General features: G+C 35.8%; 1 long non-coding RNA gene across 1 annotated transcript in view; it reads right to left on the bottom strand.

Moving 5' to 3' along the window:
* LOC110291588 overlaps positions 1–9,201 on the bottom strand; it is a 36,751-nt gene extending 27,550 nt beyond the window's left edge. The window contains exons 1-2 of the long non-coding RNA XR_002377585.1: positions 9,170–9,201; positions 8,469–8,580 (exon numbers count right to left, since the gene is read on the bottom strand). This is a non-coding gene — a long non-coding RNA (uncharacterized LOC110291588). The remainder of the gene's footprint in view (positions 1–8,468; positions 8,581–9,169) is intronic.
* Positions 9,202–18,591: the final 9,390 nt, after the last annotated feature.

The raw sequence follows: 18,591 nt of genomic DNA, 5'->3' as shown, positions 1-18,591 counted from the left end.
CCCTCCCTCTCTCTCTCTCTCTCTCTCTCTCTTTCTTTCTTTGTAATCTTGCATGATGTAAATTTTTCATTTCTCTTCCAGTAAGGTTTCTCTCTTTAGACTCAACGATCCATACAATGGAGAGGGCCTGCCACCATAACAAGTCAACTGAGAAGTCTGGCTCAAGCACCTTGTCATCTATCTTTCAAAATTGAAGTGAACTGTTTCCACTGTCAGGAACTCAAGAATAGCAAATAAATAAAGGTCTAGCAAATCAAATAAAACAAAATAAAAAGAACACATCATGCAATAATGATAGGAATTCTTGGATAAAAAGAATTTGAATATCAGTGCATTCTTCAATGTCAAGAGATTAAAAAGAAAGTGCTGAAGTGATACCAACTTACACAGAAAAAAATTACAAAAGCCTGCTGCCATCTACGATCAGCAAGGAAACTCTTAGTACACTAGCAGTGGGAAAGTACTTCTTAAAAAAAGAATTGTCTTAGAGCAACTATCTTGAAGCCAAAACATTCATTTTTCATAATAATAATCTAGACTATAAGAAATAATTAATAAAATTAATCATTGACTTAAGCTAAAATGAAGCATATCTACTTCAAAAATAATGTGCATGGAAGTACATTCTTCATAGACATGTATATGTAACATATATCCAAATATAAAATCTCTTATACATATATAGATTTTACCAGTTTTACATCTTACAAAAATTAGAACCCTGCTAATTTCTTTACATTTGTTAAATAAATATGAGAATACCTTCTAGACTTGAAGTCCAGAAGTACAGTTTCAGACACCATCCAAAACACAGAGTACATACAAGAACAAAGGCACAAGTGACCTTCATCATCTGTTTTATCAAAATCTTCATTAGAAGGATGTATAATTAAGTTACAGATGTTAAGAATATTAATATTCTGCTTATATTAAGGTATCTGATAAGCTGTGTTTTTATTCTATAAAGAAATAGTTTTGAGGTGGGTGTCACTCACTGTTAGAATATTAGGTTTGCATGCACGGGGCTCTGCTTTAAATCTCAAATGGTACAAAAATAAATTAAAATAGTAAATTTAGAAATGAAGACAGGCAAGTGGGCAGGGAGGGAGGAAGAAGGAAAGAAGGAAGGAAGCAAGAAAAGAGGAAGAGAGGGAGGAAGGCTAAACAGAAGGAAGAAAACTTAAGAATATCAACTTTGAAAACCAACAAAATGTTAAAGGGATTAAGACATGTATAGCACACCATCAAAGGAAGCAAACAGTGTGCTTATTAAGTATACATTATGAAATGTGGTTGAAACTACATACATACCAAGATGGCTAAAGTATGAACATTATATGCAAGTGAACATATATTGCTTAGTTTAATTTCTAAATATTTATTTCAGAGGTGAGAATTCATGTTCACAGGGAGACTTGTAAATAACATGAAATTCCACAAATATTATTTAGTAGATGAAGAGTCAAGCCAAATAAACTTGTATCTATAGATAAACTCTGTGACCTCATCAGGAAATGAAAACTAAATTGCTATTGAGATATGTATGCTGAAGAGTGAACAAACTTCAATAAAATTGGTTGGAGTGGATAAAGTATCAAGAGAATATATACAGTTCAATTTCAGATTTCATAAAGGAGCATAACTATAGAGAATAATTGATTGCTGTGTTAGCAAAGGGGTAGAGCTTCTTGTGGCTACTGATAAAAAATAGGAAAGAATTGTAAATACCATAGAAGAAGCTATTTTTTTATTATAGGCAATTAATTCAATGGGGAAGCCCTGTTATAAAACTATATAGACCATCATACAGGCAAATCCACATAAACACTGAGTACAAATGTAAGTAGATACAAATAAATAAACACTCTAGTGTTAACAACACCAATGTCCTAGGTTGGTAGATGCTGCATTTCTCTTTGACACGATGTTACAAAAGAAAAGGATGGGTACACAGTGGGTGTACAGGGCCGATTTTTAAGTGACTTTGTAAAATCCTGTGAATTTGCATTAATTTCAAATAAAAACTAACATTAAGTTAGATATAGAATTAATTAGTTTTCAGTATCACTTGAGATAGAGATCCCATTCCTTTAATTAATTAATTAATTAATTAATTAATTAATTAATTTTTAACCATTAACATAATAGGTTATCAGGAATTAATTCAGGGAAAGATGGGAAAGTTGTTCACTTGCTCTGGGAGGGAAGGATCTACACACTGTTTTGGTACTGTGCATTCTCTGTGGAGGCTCCTGGGCCAGGTTCACCTCCTGTGTCGATTTTGACATATGATCTTGAATATAATAGTATTCTTCAATTATAAACATTCTCTCCTGAGGATAGGGGAGGCTCCTGAGACTCCAGAAGTAAACAACTTGTCAATTCGAAAGAGTTTTGCCTTAGCAGAAAGAGTAAAGGCAGACTTGTAGAAGACACTGACTCCATGGGCCTTGGAGAGACACCTGTACCTGTTTGTAATGTGGACAAGGAGTTACAAGGCTGTAATTTTACAAATGCTGACTTGCATTTCTATGCAATGCTTTTACGAGTCATCTCTACTCCTGTCAGTGTCCTCTCATCCATACTCCTGCTAATAATCCCAGTGGAATCTGTTGACTCGCCAACTTGGTATTTTGTGAAATCATAAATTTGGTCAATATTAGGCTCTTGTCTGTGATGTGTGCATTTTCTATCCCCTGGAAAAGTCTGTCACACACATATATTTATTAGCAAACTTTCTGGTTCCTTAATGACTGCATCTTTATGATTACTAACTGCATTCTCGACTAAATATTAACCTCATATCTACATTGTTGTTCATATTTTTCTTATGAAAAATATGACTAATTGGTATAAAGAGCATGCTAGAGTATATAGTCAGAGGTAATTGCTAAGAATTATCCTCATGTGTATATTGCCTACTTTAGCTAGTCATTGCTATAAAGCATATTCAGAGAACACAGTCAAACACCATTCTTTATGATCTCTTTAAAGAATAAAGGGAGAAGGTTGGAGAGTAGGTGTGGAGAAAGGGCACCTTAGGTGCCTTCACTACTGGGCAGAGGCTTGTTCCATAGCCTTTTGATGTCTGCTACATTCTTTAAATTCTTGCCATTTTTCTCCAGTCAGGGATTTTGAAGAGTTTGTCTTACAAATTCAGATAAGCTGTTTGCCTTTCCTTACAAAGTTTAGGAGCCCAGAATCTACTATAGAGGCTGCCAGGACTAGATTGAGGGATGCTATCCTCAGTGGTTTAGCATTTCTTGAAGGCTGAAACATCCCAGGAACTCATCACAGACATAGTGAAATTTCCCAATTAGGATGCCTGCTGCTATACACGAGATAATAGGAAAGAGTGCTCTGCTTATCCCTTAACTCAAGCCTAACAACTTCAGTTAACTTCATGACCTAAAATGAGAGAGTCAGTACAATGGAATGTCTACAGGTGCAGGGATGAGCTAAGGTCCAAGAACTGAAAACTCTGAAGAGACAGAGTCATTTACCAGTTTTTGTAATTTCATCTTCTCTGGCACAATTGTCATCTCCTTGTGCTAAACGACCTTTTCCCCTGTAGTTAACCCTGTCTTTTTGTCTATGTTAAGCATATTATACAGTGTATACCCTTGTTCAGATTCAACAAAACTTACCAAAATGCAGCTTTTTCTGATTTGATAGTTTAAAACCCAGAGCATATAGATATATCTCTCCAGTGCTGTACAAGGAAACATTGCTAACTTTTCTCTCAAAGATTTCTACAAATGTACTTGGTGTTTCTGAGCGGCATTCTACTGCTGTCACAGCTGCTCAACAGATGTTTAGCTCTGCTAATGCATAGAAGCACATGGAGATCTGCATGCATGTTGGTACACAGTTCACTTCAAAGACAACTATGAACAAAATGCTATTAAGTAACTGGTTGGATACGTGTGCATATTTTCAATAGAAAGTTGTAAAATGTGTGTCTCTGGATTGTGAACCAACTGAGCCTCCCCTATGGACTCTAAATGAATCCTTATCTTTTTATTAAGAGAGAAAATGGCCTATACTTTTATAACTGTACAATTATATATGTTTGAAAACTAAAATTATTCAAGAAAGAAAGCTGTGAAATAGAAGAGACCGTCTTATATTTCAAATAGTCATTTCAGCATTGAAGCATTTTACAGACACAAAGGCCTAAAAATGGATTTTTTTTCTAAAAGAATTGAACCAGTCAACAACAATGAAAGATGCTTTGTTGTTTCTATCTATATTTTCTTTCTTCTTTCCTCTGGCAACTTTGAAGTCATTCCCCGAAGCTATGTCTCAGTGCCTTCCTTCCATTGGAGAAGTCATACACAGTGGAATTTGTATAATTGCCTGGAACAGTATTATTTTAAGATACTAATGATATGGAATTTAATAAATTGCAGTTTTAGTTTACCACTTTTGGTTCTTATTATTTCAATATTTCCTTTAATAGCATTTTAATTTCATTATGTTCGTTATATTTCCACTAACTTTATTGCTTGCTTTATATCCTATGTTAATTACTTTGTGTCTCCTCTAAACTAATTTTCTCCTTCACTACTCAAGGGAATTTTCTCTCACACATACTGAAATAAAAACCCAACAACCCTAAAATATACACTGTGGCTTAAAGAAACAATAATTCAATTTACTAGAAAAATATCAGATGATAATCATTACATATTTACAAAGCAGTGGGCCCAGTAATCAAAACAGCAAAAGCAAGGCCATTGGCTTCGCAGAGCTTACAATAAAGCCAAACCAGAAATAAATAAACACTCAATGATATTAGAAATTAAACATAGAGGAATAAGGTCAAAACAGCTGAATATTTGGATGGCCAAGAGGCTGAGGGGTAGGGGAAGGGGAGAGAGAGGAAGTCATGTGCAGGTGAGATGTTTACAGATGCTTATTAGAGAGTAGATGGGATACCATGGGCAGCTATCATTCAGCAGTTCTAAATCCTTCTTCTGATCCTAAGCATTGGAGTTCCTGAGAAAGTAACTCTTGTATTGTATTGTATTGTATTGTATTGTATTGTATTGTATTGTATTGTATTGTGTTGTGTTGTGTTGTATTGTGCTGTGTTGTGTTGTGTTGTATTGTACTGTATTGTGTTGTATTGTATTGTGTTGTGTTGAGTTGTGTTGTGTTGTGTTATATTGTACTGTACTGTACTGTGTTGTGTTGAGTTGTGTTGTGTTATATTGTACTGTACTGTGTTGTATTGTTTTGTACTGTTTTGTGTTGTATTGTGTAGTACTGTATTGTAAACTCCATCTTTGAATAATTTGCATTTTTAGCATTTGCAATGAGAAAGCATGCTTCTATGTGTTTTGTCCATAAGTCTTCATGCAATTCTTACAAAAGCCATGCTCATATCCTTATGTTGTATATTGGAAGACCGGGGATCATATAGGTTAAATGACATTCTATAAAGTATTTTCTTTAGAAGATGGTGCAACCACTTCCACCTAGCCAAGCAGTATAGCCAGTGTTGGAACTACAAACATTGTTCTCTAATCTACTCTCAACCCCTCATCTCTGGCAAAAGAAGCCTGCTCATCTGATGGCCTTTAAGGATCTAACAACTTGTCTCTAATATCCTGAAAGGCAAAAACTTCAGCAATATGGCTTTTTTTCTACAACAAGTCTGAATATTGTGCTGTAGGTAATAGAAGTTGATATATTCAGTTGATATATTTTGAATTTCCTTCAGAACAATGACGGGCAAAAAGTCACCAATTATCAATTTCAACAAAGACTAATCTATTTTGGTCAATGTTATCAGAGTTTAGTAGAGAGAATCCTCATTCTGCAGAAAAAGTAGACAGAAAGAGGGAACTGAATTCAAATATAGCTTTCAAAGATGTCTCAATGACCTGCTCCCTTAGGCCAAAGTTCATTCTTAGGCATCCCCACCACACTAGCAGCCTCAAAGATTACAAGTGAACCTGTTGAGTTTTCTTGCTTCAGATGATAACAACTTGAGACTACTAAAACATTGAAATATAACTCACATATATTATATATTGCCCCATTATTTGTCAATTTGAGTGCATATTCTGGGGGTAGATTGAACAAAACTTACATTGTACATAATCAGCAAGTATGAGCAAATATACAAAGAGGAAAAACAAACAAGGAAACAAAAAACAACCACAAAAACAAACACAAAAACAAACAAACAAAACTAAGCAACCAACCAGAATAACCAACAAAAACAGGAGTTCTAGTTCCAGTACACATATAAGCAAGAATGCATGAAAACATGAGACGCTACCAAACTACAGGCAGAAATGTCGCCAAGAAATAATAGATGTACAGGAAGGATGTGGCTAACAGAGACCAGCTGCAGTACATAAAGGGAACTGATTGTCTGATGAACAGAAAAATATCAGGGCTACTTATTAATAATTTATATAGCTTTTCAAATAATTAAGAGTTGGAAGATCAAATAATTTCTTAATGGGTGTGATAGAAAAATATTCAAAGAGAAAAAATCTATATTGGAGCACATGTAGGAAAAGATGAAACGTACTGAAGGCAGTTAAATGAGAACACTAGGCTCTTTGGAAGTCTCAAAGCTCCGATAGATAATTCAAATGAAAAACAGTTTGTGACTGAGGAGTAAGAGACTAACAGTTGCTGAGGTTCTGAAATCACAGGGCATTGAGAAAGGCAGCTGTGAAAAGAGACAGGACTGCAAAGATGATTTTCACTTAATATGAAATTTTTATTATTTTCAGTCCAGTTAGGAAGATTTACTGCAATTTCAGTGTTCTGGAGACAAATAGGTGTCAGGTTTAAAGTAATGTAACTAATGCAAAAGGATGTGAATTTTCAGTGCTGCACACACTGTGCAATAACTGATGTAATAAAGTCCTTTATTCTTGTTAAAGACTCATCATGAAAATTTACCTTCGGCGCCACAACACATCATATGTTTAGCTTTCTTTCTTGCTCTTATTTTCAGTAATGAACATTTTCAATGTTGCATATCTTTATTTGTCAAGCATAATTATATTCTTGTAGAGTTCCTAAATAAGTAAATAGTTCTGCTAAAGTTGGAGAATTGCTTTAAAGACTCTTTAGAAGAAGAAATGATTCTTCAGGATGAAATAAATTGGGCTTTCTATGATTTTGTAATAGTTCTTGGTTTATAAATGATAAGGATACTAAATAGACATCAAACCAGGCAAAACAGTCTAGACAGCAGTTATACAAAAGCCTTGATCAGTTCCAGGTATCTCCAGGGAAATGTACAAAGAAAACACAATGAGATATCCATGTATACAAGATTATAATTATAATTATTATTAATGACAGGAAACAAGAACATTTAAAGAAAGAAAAATGTACACAGTTTTTATGTCTGTAAGTTGACTCATGGATGTAAGAAGTACTGTGTGACAAAGTTCTTCATAAGCATGCTGTTCACCAGAACACTTTGATAATATTCAGGACATACAGAAAACCTTAATAGTCACTGAGTGTGGGATATATAAAGAAGCTGTGGTATTTAATCTAAGATGAGCAGTAGAAAGAGTGAAGATTGTGACCACAGAAAAGATCCCGAGTCACATTAGGGCAATGGAAATAAACCACACACAGGAACAAATACCACATGATGTGAGTGGCAGAATTGGTCCATCCAAACAGTGTTGAACATTCCAAACACTGTTGAACATCTAGAGACAAAGAGATTAAGTGGAGGAGATAGAAGTCAGGGAGTACCATATTGAGGTCATGTACAAAGTAAGTGTAGAGGTCTAATGCATAGAATAAAGACTGTCATCAAACTAGTATATATTTGAGACATGTAGTAAATAGACTATAATTTCTCTTATTCCAAAAATACATATGCAATAGTTAGAAAAAATAATGAAATGAAAGATGCGCCTATTAACCTGCTTCATATTGAGATATCCTGCTAAGTACTTTAAATATACATATGGAATGAGATAAACGAAAGGTCTAAAGAAATGCTCAGAGGGAAGGCCACTTGCAAGCTATTGTGTAGGACCTGGGTTAGAATACCAAGGCACATATCCAACAGCTCACTCTTGCCTGTTATCCTGTTTTACTGAGTATTATGCCTTCTTCCACCCACTGTAATCATTCTCATTCGTGTGACACACACAAACACACTCAAACAAGCTCACAGACACACGAAATAAAATACATTTTAAAAAGAATAATTCAAAAAGAGGGGATTTTTCAAAAAAAATGAATGAATGATACAAAAATTAGAAGTAGACATAAAAACATCTTTATGGTTTAATACGCTAATGTGTATAGGCACTGTAGCAAGGGCCTTATGGATGAGTCTGTGAGCATCACTACTGGTTCTTTTTTCTGCAGATACTGACTTCTTAGTTGCAGTTGGCCAATCCATACATGTTATTGGTCATCTAAATGTAACAGTTTTCTAAATTGTAAAATGAAATGTCACTCACCAGTTTTCTCTGACATCACTGTTTAGCCTCATGTACATCTACATTTTGTTCTGTGAAACACATTCTTTATGTTTTCATCTTCTTTTTGAACTCATGTTGCCAAAGGAAGACCCTGTGGGACAAAAATGGAAGACATATCCTCATGAGGTTAGAGAATATTTACCCTGAGCAGGTGCAGCCGCTGTAGTTCCCCATCCCCAACATAACAACATATCATTAAGTCATGCCTTATAAATAACAGGGTATTTCTTAAAGTCCTAAGGCTGGGCATCCCAAGAGAGCTTTCTACTTGGTCCCACACTAGTCAAATACCTTACCATGTCTTCCTTATGTGTGTGTGTGCATTCGGTGAATATTTCTCGAGTATTTGATTCTCATTGTATGAAAAATATTTCCACTCACAAGTGTCATATCCACATGACTCCGTTGTTTCCAAAAGGCCTGAGTTCTTAGTACTATTTTGTTTTATGCACTTTTTGCTTTAAGCTCTGGGAATGGGCCATGCTAACCCAAATTCCCTTGGATCCACGGATAAACGCACACAGACACACAGTTCTCCCCCCCCCCCCTCTCTCATTTCTCTCTCCAGTTAATCTTAAAATAATTTTGCTAACTCAATGACTGGGCACTCCTAAATCCTCCCTGGATCCGCAGGCAAAATCAAATAGAGTGGGCATTGGTCACTCTAACGGAAAACTCACATGGCTGGTGGCTGTTTGGCGTTACCTCCTGCTGCTTCTCCTCGCGCCTAATTCTCTCTAGATTCTTCCTGCTTCCTCCAGTGCAACTCTAAGTGTCCCGCCCTCTCTTCAGTCATTGGTTGCTTCTAGCTTTATTGATCGATCAAGGACCAATTGTGGAACAGAATCTGAGCATTAGACCCACCTACACTAATACAGTTCAGGCTTGGGATTTGCATAGGAATTCGGGTGGCAGGAACCAAGTGGTAATCTCAGTCCAGGCACCTGGTGTTCTACAGTATTACTGCGATGACAGTTGTGAAATATGGTGGGATCAGGAGCATGCTCTACTGACGTTGTTACATACAGAGCTCCCAGCAAACAAACAACCCAAGTAACAAGTGTAGCAAACAGTCTTAGTTCTTTTTTTTTTTTTTCTATTTTCTTCTAATTTATTTATTTGCTGTATGTACACGTGCATGAATGCACACGTGTTTATGCCGTGGGTCAGCATACCGTGGTGTAGATTCGAGAGTCAGAGCACAACTTAAAAGTAACTGTTTCTCTAACCATGTGGCTCTGAGGTCAAAGTCAGATCCTCACGCTTAGCAACAGGTGACTTTTTGGACTATCTGTCTCTAATTAAAGATGGCACTTAGTTTCTTGTTTGTATGTTTGTTTTTCTTACGTTCTAAATCCTCAAAGTCACAGTTTCAGCAAAAATGATGTCTGAGATCATCAGAAGACAATGTTACATTTGGTTTTACATTGTAATCAACCCAGATAATTGTTATAATTGAATTTTCTAATTTGTTACTAGGAAGTCAGGATTGTTATTAACATTATTATCCTATTTGAAAAGCATCTAGTTGTCTTATAAATAAATATAAGTAGGAGAATAATTGTATTCCAGCTTTAGTGCTAAAAATCCTCTTTTACTGAAAAGGAGCGTGTACTTGTACTCTGTTGATATTCCCCAGCGATCACAGGAAAGGCAGCTTTCACACCGCCCTCTTGCCATGTGCTCTAGCCATGTGTCTTATGATCAAGTCAAACATCACAGGCTTTCCTGTGATGAGGGCACTGATGAGGAATGGCAGTTTAGCACATGAAAATGTGGATGCTTTGTCCTTTACACTCTACAAAAGAATTTGAAAAATACTTAGGCACATATTTGTTGTTTATGAATACAAGGTATTTAATATATTAAAGAATTTCTGTCATTTCTTTGTAAAATAAAAATTTTAAATTCATGAACAGTACAAAAACATTTTATTTCTACAGCTATGAAGAAACACATTTATTATTATCATCATTATTATTACTTTTTAACTAATATATAAAACTAGTTGACTGAATTGGAATAATAACACAATGCTTATATTTCAGAGATAGTTAACAGTTTATTTTTATTTGCTTGATTTTTGTTTCTTTTGTTTAATAACATTTATTTAGGTTTTCCCAGACTCTTTTTATCCTTTGATGTTGTTTTGTTTATTATATACATACCTGCATATAATATGAAACAAATCTGATACTATTTCCTCCCTTCCCCTGTCTCATACAACCACTAAATTTCCATGACAATTTCATGTAGGTTTGTTTGTTTGCTTGTTTGTTTGTTTGTTGAAGACCAACTGAATTCCATTAGAGCTTCTTGAATATGAATGGGCATAGGGAAATATTTACTAGAGCATAGGCAGACTCTTAGGTCCATCATCCCTGAATAAACAGATTCTTCATTCAGAGGCTTCCATTAATTCCCAATACCTCATTTACAGAGCATGAGGTTTCATGAGCCTCTTCTCCATCCATTCTATTATTTTGGAAGTTATGGTCCTATAGAGATCTTGTGCATGCAGTCATGGTGGCTGTGATTGATGTTTGCAATAGCTGGTCATATCTAGCTGTTGACTTCTGTGAAAATTAATTCTCTCTTCATCTCCTGTTTGCCTGCCCATCTTTATTTTTAATACACTAACAAAGGTGTCTCATATGGTATTTTTTTTTATAAATGAGTTTTAATTTGCTGTTCTTCCATGTTGTATAATAATTTTCATTAGTATTTATTCCTGATTTTAGAATTGTATTTATCATGTTTGATTCATTTACACTTTCATTTCTCCATTTATTTGTTTATTCACTCTATCACCCTATCAGTGATCCTGCTCCCAGTGCCCCCTACACACACACAGTTCCTCTTTTTCCCCTTCTCCTTTGAGAAGGTGGAGCCCTCCCCTACCCTGCCCTGTATTTTTTGCACCCTGGCACAACAAGTCTCTTCAGTGCTAGGCAGATCATCTTCCACTGAGGCCAGACAAGGCTGCCCAGACAGGGGAACAGATTCTATAGACAGACAAGAGCTTTATAGTCTGCCCTTTCTCCAGTTGTTCAGAGACACACATGAAAACCTAGCTGCATGTCTCCTACATTTGTGTGTGGAGGGGTCTAGGTCAAGCCCATTTATGCTCTTTGACTAGTGGTTCAGTTTCTGAGAGCCACCAAGGATCCTTTTAGTTGATTTTGTTGGTCTTCCTATCCCTCTAGGGCCCTTAATCCTTCCCCCAACTTTTCAATGAGACTCCCTGAGCTCCATTCAATGTTTGGCTGTGGGTCTCTGTATTTGTTTAAGTCAGCTGCTGGGTGGAGTCCCTCATAGAACAGTCATGCTGGACTCCCATCTGCAAGCATAACAGAGTATCATTAATAGTGTCAGGGATTGGTGGTTGGCCATGAGATGGGTCACAAGTTGGGCCAGTTAGTGGTTAGCCATTCCCTTAATCTCTGCTCCATCTTTGTCCCTGAATTTTTTGTATACAGGAAAATTTTGGGTCAAAAGTTTTGTGTGTCCATTTTTGTCTCTATCCCTCCACTGGGGGTCCTGCCTGGCTAGAGGAGGTTGCCTCTTAGGTTCCATATCCCCACTGAAAGTTGTCTAAGATAAAGTCACCCCATAGAATCCTAGGGTCCTCCCCATCCAGGTCTCTGGAATGTCCTAGAGATATTCCAAAACCCAATCTCCTTCACCTGCTGCCGATTCCACTCTTTTTCCTGACCCTCCGGCCCTCTTTCCTGTCTTTCCCCACACCTGGTCCTGAAAACTCCCATTCTCTTTTCCATCCCCTCTCCAACAATGTTCCCCCATCCAGCTGCCTCTTATCATAACTATTCTATTCCTCCTTCTAAGGGAGATGGCTAAGTAAAGAAGAGGCTTACATTTCCATTCTCAGAGTTGTGGTCATCAGTTTTATTTCCACTTTGAGTGGATTTTGAGTCACCTAGAGATAGCATGATAGACTTCTGGATATGTCCATAAGGTTATTTCAACCAATGACTAATAGAGAGCTACAGCCCTACCTCATTTGATGGAAGTACCATCCTATGAGTTGGCAATTGTCCACTAGTAAAAGGGAAATTGGGGAAAGCAGAAAGACACTATTCTTTCTTTGCATCGAGGCCACCTTGATGTAAAAAGTCCTGCTGCAGCATCCTCTGTCTGATATTCAGAACATATTGAATATCTGAGACTAAGCAAAAATTAAGTTTTCCTCTTTAGGTTGCTTTACTGCCATGGTGCAAAAGGGGCTATATTAAGAAAAGACTGCTTTATACTTCTCATCGTTTAAAATCCCTGTGTTCAATACTGATACTATTTCTGACCATTTCATCTTAGTTGATATGTCTCCATTTACTATGCCAGTGGATCACTTGTTATATACATTTCAACTACAGCTTTTTGAGTTTCATAGTATGTATTTACTTCTTTTAATGTTGCATATTATAACAGTGATAGGGTTTGTCAAATTTGTCTTGCCAATAATGGGCATGGGTAAGATGGATATTTCATGGCAATAGCACTGAGCTTGGCTGTACTGGCTATTAGCACTCAGTTAAAACCCTGAAGAGTCTTTTTCTCTGTAACCACTGGGTACTGTAAGAAGCTCATGAAGGGAGGTTCTTGTACCATTTGTGGATTGAACATGAAATGCGAGTTTTGAGTAGAAAGTGAGTCTTCTGAAAGTGCCTTATACTAATTCTGTTGATTCTTCTGATGACTGATGTAACCAGTATGGCTTCCCCAGTAGCAGAGCATAGGCATATTCCAGGTACCACGATGATTCCCCAGACTCTAATTGGCCTGAAATCACTAACCCATCTGATCACTACAAGCTTTGCTTCAGGGTTTTGCTCTAAATAGTTTACCTCTTGCATGTAGACTTACACCATTATTTTGTGAGTTTTTTGTTGTTGTTTTTTTCTATGTTGAGAGTGTGATGAATGTGTATCAGTTTCTCTCATAAGCTTTCAACTTAGCACATTGTAGCCTTCCTTGACCACTTAAACATCTAGAAAGATCAACTATAGAAAATGAGGTATCAATTTAAGACTTTCGAAGGCTTTACCATGATCACCTCAGGCCTTGCTGAACATAGGACCTATTATTCTGTTGGTTTATGTCCTCCAAACAGGAGCTCTCAGATGGAGTCTAATTCTCAGCATGGCCTTTCATTAAACATGTGTTCTTCACCTGGGGAGAAATCTTCATTTTACATCACTCCTAAAACCCCTTCTTTTTAAAATTCTATTCTGCTTCAACTTCTTTGCAAACCATTTAAAGCTTTAAAAATACAATATTGTAGTATACTTCATTTTTGAAAATGTTGACAGAAGGGGCATGTTTCCATCATCAAAGCTAATGAATATACCTAATCACGATTAACAAATATTTCTGAGAAATGTGTGACCAATAAAATATGATTAATCACAGAGGTGGTAATGTTTCATTGTGAACGCAGTAGCAAGATAATGATACTTTACAAGTAATCATGATTTGTTTAACATAACAGGGAATCAAGTAAACATTTATTATAGTTAACCGAAATAAATGGTAATGTAAATGCATAAATGTTGTAGATACTCTGGACAACAGATGGACAAATTTCACCAATAGTGAGACTTGACAGTGTTTCTTAACAAACAGGGCATGAGACCATTGAATATGAAAAAATATGTTTACTTCACCAAAGTCTGTCGGATAAAGTCCATGGCTATTGTGATAATCTTTCATTTGTCTTTAAGTAAAAATAAAAATCCAGGACTAAAAATATCGAAATGTTATTATTATTTTGCAATTTTCCTTCTAAAAGAAACATCCTTAGTCATCAGGGAAATGTAAACCAAAACGACCCTGAGATTCCACCTTACACCAATCAGAACGGCTAAGATCAAATCCTCAGGTGACAAGACATGTTGGCAAGGATGTGGAGAAAGAAGAACACTCCTCCACTGTTGGTGGGATTGGAAACTGGTACAACCCACTTTGGACACCAAACCCCAACCCTATGCTGATGCCAAGATATGCTTGCAGACTTAAGCCAGGCATGGCTGTTTTCTGAGAAGCTCTTGAGCACCTGACTGAGACAGATGCAGATACTTACAATCAACCATTGGCTGAGTCTGAGGATCCTAATGGAAGAGACAGGGGAAGGACTGAAGGAGCAGAAGGGGATTACAATTCTATAGAAAGAACAACCTTATCAAATAATCGGACTCCTCAGAGCTCCCAGTGACTAAGCTGTCAATGAAAGAGCATACATGGACTGGTCTGTGGCCCCCATTACATTTATACCAGAGGACTGCCTTGTCTGGCCACTCTGGGAGGGCATGTGCTTACTCCTGTAGAACCTTGATGTCCCAGAGAAGAGGGATGCTGGGAGTGGGGGGTGAAGTAGGAGTTGGTGGGTGGGTGGGGGAGCACCCTTTTACAGGCAAAGGGCAGGGAGCATGGGGTGGGGAGAATCCTAATGGAGGAATCGGGAAGGGGAATAACATTTGAAATGTAAATAAATAAAATAATTAAAAAATGAAATTTCATTGGAAGAAGTACAGAGGAATGCTGTCTTTTAGGCACGACTGATGAATAAACCCGATGAGAGTTATCCAGCCAGTGGAAGGACATAGAAAAGAATAAACTATTTTATTGAGATAGAGATAGTCGACCAATAGAACTGAAGCTTATGGTCTGAGCATTTATTCGTGAAATACTAAGTTGCAGTCATCATTTCCGGGAACTTGGGCTACATTTAATAGCCAGCATCCACACTTAATCACATAGCATTAGTTTTCTTACCTTCACAATAAAATAGCCTTCTTTTAATAAAAATAAAATACTCATTTATACGACAAATATTAAAAAGCATACAAATAAATGGTTTTGCAGCACAGCACAGATTGTTTGGTACCACCCAATTTACTTGCTGTCCCAGGGACGCCAAGTTCAGCGGTGTGCAGGACTTCCTCCTTCCCCACCATGGTTTCTGCTCACTCAGATGGTACACTGACTGACTCGGGTTAATGAAAAACATTATACTGCTTTTTAAAACAATACAGGTTTTCATTTTTATAATCAAATCCTATTAATAGGTAGTTGTATGATTTTCACTCTTTTGTGATTGCAAATTGATTTTTAAAAAATGTTCTTCTGTGTCAAGTCCACAACCTCAGTTCTTACTAAAATAAATCAGTAATTAGATCTTCTTTCAAAATATATGTTAATTACTTAACTTTCATTTCTTAGAGAAAAGATCTTCCTTTGGTCAGCCTTGGTATCTATATAAGTTAAGAGGAGTGTGAATTCAGGTATTTCTTTTCTATTCCCACATTCCTCCTAGTTTGTCTTCACAAGATAAACTCTACTTAAATATCTTTCATATTGAAATCTCATCTATTTGTGTAGAACACTGTGTTGTCTAATTTCCTCCAGTGTCCCTTGTTGTCATTTCCTTTCCTTCTGATATTGTGTTTGATGATAAGAATGATTATAAAGCTTTAAACCTCATCATCAATGAATATTTATGCTAACATTGATGTTCATTCCCTCCAAATTAAATGAACTGCTTTGAAAACAGGTGTAGATTATAATATTCCTTCCTAGGTATGAAGAGTTATATTATTGGCTGTTAACCCATAGATGTAGATTCTTGTAAAATAAAATTATAATAAGGATTATAATTAGACAGTTTTCAGGAGAATGATATTTTTTTCTAGAAGAAACTGTGTGTCTGTGTGTATGTTTGTTCATGTGTTTGTTGTATATTTGTCTATGTATGATTTTGTGCCTGTATGTATATGTCTGAATTTGTGTTTGGGTATGTGTGTGTGTATCTGTGTGTGTGTGTGTGATTCTGTGTGTTTATGTGAGTATATGTGTGTATGTGTGCCTGTGTTTTTGTGTCTGTTCATGTTATGTCTTTATGTTTATGAGTGTGTGTGTGTGTGTGTGTATGAGAGAGAGAGAGAGAGACAATGAGAGAGAGAGAGAGAGAGAGAGATACTTCATAATAGAATTGGGATATTTTCCTAAAAAGTCACATTCTTATCACTTTTGCATTCTACTAAAAAATCTATTAGAAATTTGTTGAAATGATTTTTAGAGTAGAGAGTTCTAAAGACATTTTGAGTCTAAAACTGTCTAAATTATATGAATATAAAATAAAACTATTGTTTAAGTCAGTCAATATAATTATATTTGTTTTATACAGGTAGAAAATCAGACCCTTTGCTTTATGAGGCACATTCCAAAAATTGTAAATTGTTTGCTAAACTTATTAGTATTATGTTTTATGGCTTATTTGCATACATCTTTTCTTCTGGAATCAGTGGAAAGTTTATAAGAGGCTAACATTTTCAATACACTATTATTTTTTCTCACCTTGTAATAATAACTACATGTGTATATAAGACATTTGAAAAGCTACTTGTTTTAAATATTCACAATTAAATAATGAACATTTTAGAATTTGCCTGAATAAATGAAATATTTGAAATCTCAGAGAATGTCTTCAAAGTAGGAAAATTATCTTAGCTTCTTGGAACACTGCTTCCCTGCCACTGGGATGAATTTCTCATGAGGGAGTTTGACTTCTTGTTGCCCACTGGGATTCTGTGATGCTTTAAACTTAATAACCATTAGTATTTTCCAAGATGGCATGGTGTAGAGTTACACATCTTTAAATTGACACACTTCACAGTAGCACAGCATTCTGAGAATCAGTGTGCTACCAAATCCATATGCTTTAGATCACTATGTTTAAGTAATAGACATGTTCCTTTTGAACAGCCAAAGCTTGTCAGAAACTATGGGCACATGATAATTTAGCTCCAGGAGACTACTTAAGTAAACAATCGAGGGAGGCTAGAGTAAGGACACAGATCTTAATAGTCTGTAGAATAGTAAGGGCAAGGGCTCCCTCCCAGTGCTCTTTCTGGGCTGTACCACTGTTGATTGGCAAGCTCTCACAGAGTATGAAAGCTCTAAGGTTTTGAGTTGAGCACTTCATTTGAATTTCAGCTTTCAATCAGTTGGAGCAAAGCAGTGGAAGTATTCACAAAGATAAGTTCCAAGGTTCCAGAGAGATATGCAATTTGCAGATTTTATCACAGGGAACAGTCAGCCAGTCTGAGGGGGAAAAAAAAGTGTAATCTTCAATAATTTAAATATTTTGAAAGGCCAAAAGAGTAAATTGGTCTAAGGAGTAACAGTTTGGGATGAGAATACCACAATTTACTCTATCGTTGAACATTAAAAAGTGTTCATTAGGAATGATTCTGTTTCTGGTTTCTTAATGCATGTAGATGTGTATATTTTGCTTCTTAATTGTGATTTTGCTTTTTTTAGGTCAAACACTGTTAAAGTGGAATGGCTAGATATCAGCACTTCTACTCATTAAGGTATTTAACAGATCTGAGTGTTTCTAATAGACTATTGTAAGCCAATTTACGTATAATGTGCAATTTATTGATTCATCTTTTAAATTGAAATTCAGAGTATACTTTTTTTCACAAATGTATACTCTATTGTCTCACTATATATTTATGTATATGCACTATACAGTAAGCAGATCTTAGAATCAAATATAAATATAGGAAGAAATAAGGCTAATAAGGAAGAAAATGGAGGGAGGAAGTGAAGAGGAAAGAAAAATTGAGGGANGAAGTTGGAAGGTGAAGATAGAGTTGGGTATGAACATACTTTGTAGTATATGCCATTAATTCCCAAAGAATAAACATTATTATTGTTTACCAAGGTGATTCATGATTGCCATAAGAAGAATAACTTGCCTAAGTAAAAACTCCACAGAGGTAGTGATTAAAATATTACTGGTAGAAAATTTTATGTAAAGCTGCAGTAAACTTTAAATTTGTAGTAAAATTTATAAAGAATAATATAAAATATTATTCATTAAAATGAAAATATTATGAAGAAAATATCCACACATATTAATGTCTCTATGGGGACATAGATGGAGGAAAATAGAAGAAAAAATGGTATTTCAATCATTTTTATAGGAAAGTATGTTTTTTTTTTTTTAATTTTTTTTATTACGTATTTTCCTCAATTACATTTCCAATGCTATCACAAAAGTCCCCCATAACCCCCCCCC

The sequence above is a fragment of the Mus caroli genome, chromosome 3 (genome assembly GCF_900094665.2).
Source record: "Mus caroli chromosome 3, CAROLI_EIJ_v1.1, whole genome shotgun sequence".
Lineage (NCBI taxonomy): Eukaryota > Metazoa > Chordata > Mammalia > Rodentia > Muridae > Mus > Mus caroli.
Note: the sequence above shows the minus strand (reverse complement) of the source record. Positions and strands in the feature narration are given on the sequence as shown.